Source organism: Cryptomeria japonica, chromosome 9 (genome assembly GCF_030272615.1).
Source record: "Cryptomeria japonica chromosome 9, Sugi_1.0, whole genome shotgun sequence".
Classification (NCBI taxonomy): domain Eukaryota; kingdom Viridiplantae; phylum Streptophyta; class Pinopsida; order Cupressales; family Cupressaceae; genus Cryptomeria; species Cryptomeria japonica.
Genome location: NC_081413.1, coordinates 754,457,928 through 754,465,456, shown reverse-complemented (window position 1 = coordinate 754,465,456; position 7,529 = coordinate 754,457,928).

Genomic DNA, 7,529 nt, shown 5'->3' with positions numbered 1-7,529 from the left:
CTCTACATCATTCCATCCACTCCATCTATCCCAATTGAAGAATCTCTCATCCTTCCATCTAGTCCATCCACACAAGTCATTGAATCTTCCATCATTCCATCCATTCCCTTGAAGAGTCCATCCACTCACCTCTTGTCACACCATTCACAATAATTCCTTCATGGCAAGATCTTGTTCCAGATCATGTTCAAAGCATTATTGATGCAAATCAAGATCCTACCATTCCATCTACTCCATCTGAAAATCCCTTATCATCCCCCCTTCCAAGTCAAGATCCTACCATTCCATCGCCTTCATCTCAAGATCCCCTATCATCCCCTATTTCAAGTCAAGATCCACCCATCACATAAACTCCACCTCTTTATCCTCCATTTCCTCCTATCCAAATCATCCCACCACCATCACTCTATCCCCTTGGTTCACTTGCATTCATCCATGGCAGTTTGTTCGCATAGAAGAACATCTCATATGTACCACCCATTCTCCTCCATCTGATAAAGGACTCGCATCTTGTTACCCAGAGAACAAGTATCATACTTTAGATAAAATTCTCAAAAAAATGAACTATAAAGGTAAAGGCTTAGGCCTACATGAGAAAGGTTCTTTGGAGCCCATCCATGTCAAAGCACATCAATGATCTCATGGTCTTGGTTACATATCCCAAGGCACTTCAAATAAAAATATTGGTACAACTAATGCAAAATCCAAGTATTCTTGCAAACCTACCATTGCCTCTTCCCATTGTTCCTCCAAATCATTTATCACCATTCCCCTTACTCCATCATATAAAGATAAAGCAACCATCCATCTTCCTTCTTCATCCTCAAAATCAATTTTGGGTCTCTATATCCCAAATTCTACCTTCATATATCCCCCACATGAAAAATCTATTTTGGGCCCTTCTATCCCAAAATCCCATGCTTTATCTCCTACGCATACCTCCATACACAAATCCACTATCTCCATCACCTATCATAAACATCCCATTCCTTTCATTCCCAATCAAGATCAACAAAGGCACATGTCCTCACATTCCATCCAACATCCTACCTCCATCACCTCACCCATATTCCCTCCATCTCCTACACCTTCATACACTCCTTCCAAGGCTACTAGCATAGATTTGGATGCCAAATAAAAAATGCATAAAGATAAACATCTACAACAATATAAAGATGACCATGTCCACTCAAAAAGACATGTTCCAACAGTGCAAAATATGATACAAAATGCAATGAATCCTGAAGGCCGGAAAGGCCCACTAAAGTAAAAGCAAAAACAATATGGATTCTAAAGATAAATGAAGCAAAGCAAAAAGAAGTAGTGCATCCAAAAGAAGAACCTACAATGGCGTCCAAAATTGCTAGTCCACTAGCTAAAAATGCTTCCCCTCCATCCCCTAAATCTATTTTGGGTCCCTATGTCCCAAAGCTACTTATCATAATGCCTCCATCATATTCTCATGCTACATCCATATCCCCTCCTCTCATCCCACATCCTCCACAACATGTGCCAATGTTGGTCCTGACCGCATCCCCCCATCATTCTTAGTTTCCCTCATTCCATCCAAACGCTTGTCACTACCACATCCCTTACATTCCCCATCAAAACTATCTAATCCAATCCTTTGCATAATCCACTCTTTCCTAATAAAGTTTTACCAACATCCAGTGACCACTCCAAATGGGCTCCTATCACCTTGATATGAAACTTTATGCTTGAGTCCTCCATCCATCTCCCTTATCACCTATCTCCAAATCCATTTATCCTCATCCAACTCCATCCATGAATTTCCTCTCAAAAATCAGAAAACACCCAAAAAAACAAAAAAAACAGTCCAATGGTGAAACTTGGCAAACAGGCACCGTGAACAGGTACCATGATGAAAACCTGGCAAACAGGCATCATGCGCAATTCCCCTCATCCTTTTTCTCTCCACACTTGGGGGCAAAGTTTTGCTGGACATCTAGCCATTTCATCCTCTATTTCCATCTGCCTACCATACCCATCATATCTTATCCAGTTTGCTTCTTCCATCCTCCTTGGATCTTAATGAAAAGAAAGAAAAAAACCCCTTATATACATGCTTTGGACACCTCTTGGCCTCCATGTCCCTATCAGGTCGATCATTCATTCATCCTTCCTATTCACTCATCCTTCCTGCCATCCATATAATCCTTCCTCATACCTTCATGGTCCTTATCCATTTATCACCATATCTTCCATCCACATTCCTCAACTTCCTATCCTCCTATTAGTTATCTTATCGTATCCATTCATCTACCAATCCTTATCTCCCAGTTCCTCCATCTCTGCATCTTATTATATCCATCTATCGACTAATCCTTGGACCGTCCTGATCCTCCATCCCTTCATCCGTAACCCGATCCATCCACCAATCCTTTCCATTCATCCACCTATCCTTATCTTCTAGTTCCTCCAATTCATCCTCCTTTCATTCCATCTCCATCCACTAATCCTTATCTCCTTGTTCCTCCATCCCTTCATCCATAATCATGTTCCTCTACCCTATCCTTATCCTCATCTACCTTCGTCCATTCGTCCATCATCCTTTTCATCCAATCCCTCATCCTTTTATCTTTCAACCGCATCTGCCTGCAGGGAATTTTTTTTTTCCTCACTCTCGTTCCCTCTTTTTCTTTTTCTTTTTCTTTCTGTTACTTCACGGGTGGGGCTGCGTACTCGTGCCGATGAGGTTTCTCCCCCACAAGCGGGTTTGCACCCCTTCTTTTGTGAGGTTGCGTCATCGCACCCATGAGGTTGTTCTCTCGTGCCCGCAAGGATGCATCCCTTGTGAGTGGGGTCGCACCCCTGTGCTCGCGAGGATGCACCCTCGCGCTTGCGAGTTCGACCCTCGCGCTCGTGGGGATGCACCCCCATGAGAAGGGTCGCTCCCCCATGCCCACGGGGTTGCATGAGTGGGGTCATGCCCCTGCGCCTATGGGGATGCACCCTCGAGTAGGGTCACAACCCCGCGCCCGCGAGATTCACCCCCGCACCTATGGGATGCACCCTTACGTGAGCAGGGTCGAGCCCTCCTGCCTGTGGGATGCACCCCCACATGAGTGGGGTTGCACCCTCGCACCGCGGGGTGACCCCTCACGATTCCCCCCCCCCCCCCCCGGTTCCTTTCAGCTCTCCCCCTATTATAATATGTTTGCCAATAGAAAAAATAACATGTGCTGCCCCTTGGCCCCATCTTGGGGGCACTGTCCCCAAATCCTCGTTGAAAAATATGGGGAGAAATTATGCCAATAGAAGTAGGGAAAATTCATCTCCAAGTCTGATTGGGCTCCGCATAGCAACACCTCCTTCACTCATCCTTTGAATTGATTCATCATCATCAACATCAGGTTTCTTCCAATCACTCCTATCTAATCGAGTCCTCCAATCATCATCATCACTGGGTTTCTTCCAATCACTCCTATCTAATCGAATCCTCCAATAATCATCATTTATAGAGTTTCTTCCAATCTCTCCTCTCTCTTAAATCAATCCAGTCAATCATCAATCTATCATGGCTTTTCGTCTTGACTGAGGAAACTTCATGCCTATCCCTAGGTCTTCATCCATCATCCATATCTCTTGTGCATCTTGTATATAGGTTTCACTGTACATAGGCGTTCGATGGTCCTGTCCTTCAAGATCATATCCTATCAGCTGGTTCTTCAGCAATCATCCTTGAGCATCTTTATCATCATGATCCTATCAGATCCTTCTGTTGATCATCATCAGTCTTTTTATCCTGGTGTTTTTCTGAGATGTATCCTTCTCATGAACACCCATCACTAGTCTGCACAAGATGTATCCTTCCTCAAGTCAGACATCATTCAATCCTCATCCAATTAGTTATCCTTTTGGAAAAAGACATCTGAGACACTTGTGTTGGCTTTGATTCTTTTTGATCTTTGTTTATCTTTTTAAGCTCTTGAGGGCTCTGTTTCCTCTTGGTCACCACAATCTTTTATATCATGGTGTGCTAGGAATAACAAGGCTTAGGATATGATCTTGTTTCTTTTGGTTTTGCTTGGTGTGTCTTTTGGATGTGTCCCTTGTTGTACCCTCATGAGGTCTCTGTCATCTCATGTTACACTGGGGCACATCTTCCGTTTGGGGTTCTTCTAGCATTGTTGCCTGCAGGGTCTCTGTAACTCTGTGTGGTGCTAGATTAGCCCGTGTGTCTGTTTATATGTGTTAGTCCATGCATTGGCTGTGAAATTCCACCTTGGTTCTTCATACCTTGGTGAGTCACAGACATTGCTAAATCAAAATAAGTGCTCTGTACATGTCATCCTATTTCATGGGTGCTCGAGCTCCATGATCATTTCATTCATATCATCCATTGCATTTTCATTTTTCTCCCTTTCTTGTTCTACTTCTTTCCTTCTGTCTTGTTTGCTAGGGCAATGTTTCTTTCGAGACTCCGCTTGGTTCCTTTTTCCCCATGCACCCTCTCGAGGGGGCATCCCTACCCATTCCTTTGTCGGGCCTGGGGCATTTTTTGCTTCCTCGCTCTCAGGTGTTTTATTTTTTCTTTGCATCGATGCTATTTTAGTGCCACCGCGAAGAGGGGCAAAATGTAGGCCCCTAAATTTGGCTAATTAATTTAATCAAATTTAAATCCTATTCTTCCAATTAATTAATCTAACTAATCATTTTTTTATCCCTTTCTTCCAATTAATTAATTCCAAATTAATTGGTTATCCCATCCTAATTAATTAATTATCTTTGTTCTTCCATCCCATTTTATTAATTACCTTTAATTAATTAAATAACCCTTTTCCCAAAACCCCCATGGATTAATTATTAATTAATTAGACAAAAATCCTATTTAAGCACATGGATCTTAACCTTAACCCCCCATCTAACCTAACCCTTGTCCTAACCTTGGGGTTCCAACCAACCCTATCTATCCTAACCTCCCCCAACCTATTCATCCTCCAAACCTCCCAACCAACCCTATCCTATCCCTCCTAACCTCCATATGTGCACATCCTAACCTCTTTTCCCCCTTTTTGGGCACAATATCTTATTTTTGGGTGGCTTTGCCCAAAATAGACATGTGCCCTCATGGACACATGCCATTTCTCTTCCCTCTTGTTGAGCCGCTTGTCCTTTTTTTGAGGACAAGTGTCTCCTCTTGACACCCCCTCTCCTTCCTCTCATCTTCTATATAAACCCTCCATTTCCTTTGCAAATTATCCACCTTCATACAATCATACCATCACTCTGCCGGAATCATTACTCACTCCCATATTTGCATTATCACACCCATTATTGTTAGAATATTTAATCTTTACTTGGCTTAGGTTTATTTATATTTAATTTGGAATATTTCTTTGGAATCCATACATGTAATTTGTCGTCTAGTACATGTGTGAGGACAAGTCATTTCTTTTATTTTCTTTTATTAAGGAATATTAGATTTCCTCCTTAAGAGGATGTGGACACATGGCACACACATTTTATGAATGGTTGCATTCATAGATCTAGGAGTTACTTTGTAACTCCTCTCCTCATCTCTATTTAAGAGATGTCTCCTCTCTCATTTCTTCTTAATGATGTTATTGTAAAAGAGCTTCTCTCTCTCTCTCTCTCTCTCACACACACACACACACACACACACACATTTTAGGCATTGCCTCATTCATAATATCACAAGGGGTTTTTCTTTGCTTTTCCCCTTTCAAAAGTTCTTGTGCCTCCTTCTTCACATTTGGGTGATTGCTCCAAGGTTTTTGCATTTCTCTTGGTAACATTTACTTCATCAATAAACTTACTTGGATTTTGTTTTTCTTTCCTTGCTCTTGTATTTCCTTTCATGGTATGAGAACAGGTTTTAATCCTTGTTTAAAGTTGAGATTGATGAAGGTTACCATTATGTGGAGTTCACCTTCTTGGAGGCATTCTTGAGAGGAGAAGAAGTTCTTTCTCTAATATTTTCTACTGTGTAGGTTTTTATTTCAGATTTTAATTTTTTTTTCAAACTTGTTAACAAGTTTGCGTGCAGGTTTAATCTTCTAAGATTCTAGTTTTTTTTTTAAAAAGCTTTGGAAGGCTTGCCGCCAAAGTTTCTTCTTTTTGGTTTAAATTTGTGGCTTTGGGAGGCTTGCCGCTAAAGTTTCTTCTTTCTGGTTTAAAGGTGTGGTTTTGGAAGGCTTGCCGTCAATCCCATGTTCTATTTCTTGTTTTGGAAGGCTTGCCACCAATACATTCTCTAATTTGCTTGCAGGTTCCAACATCTCATTTTCTTGCAGTTTTATGATAAAAAGAAGTTTCATACTATTAGTTTTCTGATCTCATTTTCAGAATACTAACTGTTAGAGCAATCTTTTATTAGCTAATAATTATTTATTTAATTATTAGTCTATTATACTCTATGCTTAAGCTAAACTTATGAATCGTATAATTCTTTAGGGTTTTCTCCTTGAGGGTTTCGAGTATCCTCTTATAAGGATTCTCTCTTTGTATTGAATTGCATTCTTGTTGCACAATCAATATGACTCCTCTTTTTTGGATCTCTGAATTCTGGCCCCCATAATTTTTTTGCTTCTCTCCTTCTGTGACAGGTTTGCATGCAGGTGATCTTTGCGAGCTGTAGAGTTGATTTTTCCTCAACTCCAATACTAACTCCATCTTCATTGTTTAATTTTGATCTATTTCAATCTTTGTTTATGCATATTTCAATATGATTTAGTTGTTTCTCTATCTATTTTAACCCTCTTCCTGCAACACCTTTGCTATCTTATCATATTTTACTATTATTTCTGCATCATATTATAATATCGTCTTTGTGGTTCCTCTGACTGTAACATCTCATCCTTTCTCTTGGCATTCCGAGTTTGTTTAGGGTTGTTTACATCTTTTGTCTCTTTATCTGCATTAAAGGAGGCTCAAAGTATCTTCTACATTAGAGGTTTGGCTATGCTGGTCGTTGCCTTTCTGTGCACCTACTCACTTTGCTTCAACAACTGTACAACTTCTTTAAACAAGGAATTGAAACGTCTCTACAAGTTCTTCATAACATACCTTATTTGCACTTTGTATAACATCTCCTTACTGTTTGTTTGATTCACCTTTATTGTGCCTTGCACCTGTATTGATTATTTCATTTCATTTCTCATTAATATTATGTTTCATTAAATTTAAATATTTAAATCATTCATGTTTCCTTTAGTTTATTAAACTTAAGTTTAAGTCCTATCACGTATTACTAAGTTTAGGGGTTTATATGAAAAAGTTTTAAAAATATCATATTCAAAACTTTGAAAAGTTTTTTATATATTAAAAAGTTTATAATTTTTTTTAATATATAAACTTTTTTTTAAATAAAGTTTTTTCTTTTCTTCATCATTCGTATATTTTTAAAAGTCTAAACGCTTTATAAAGTTAATATCTAAAGAAGTTTTAAAAGTTTATAATCTTCTTTTAATAAAGTATTTTACTTTATATAAAAATTTTTTTAATAAAAATTTAATAATTTTTTTTTTAATAAAACAACTAATGTT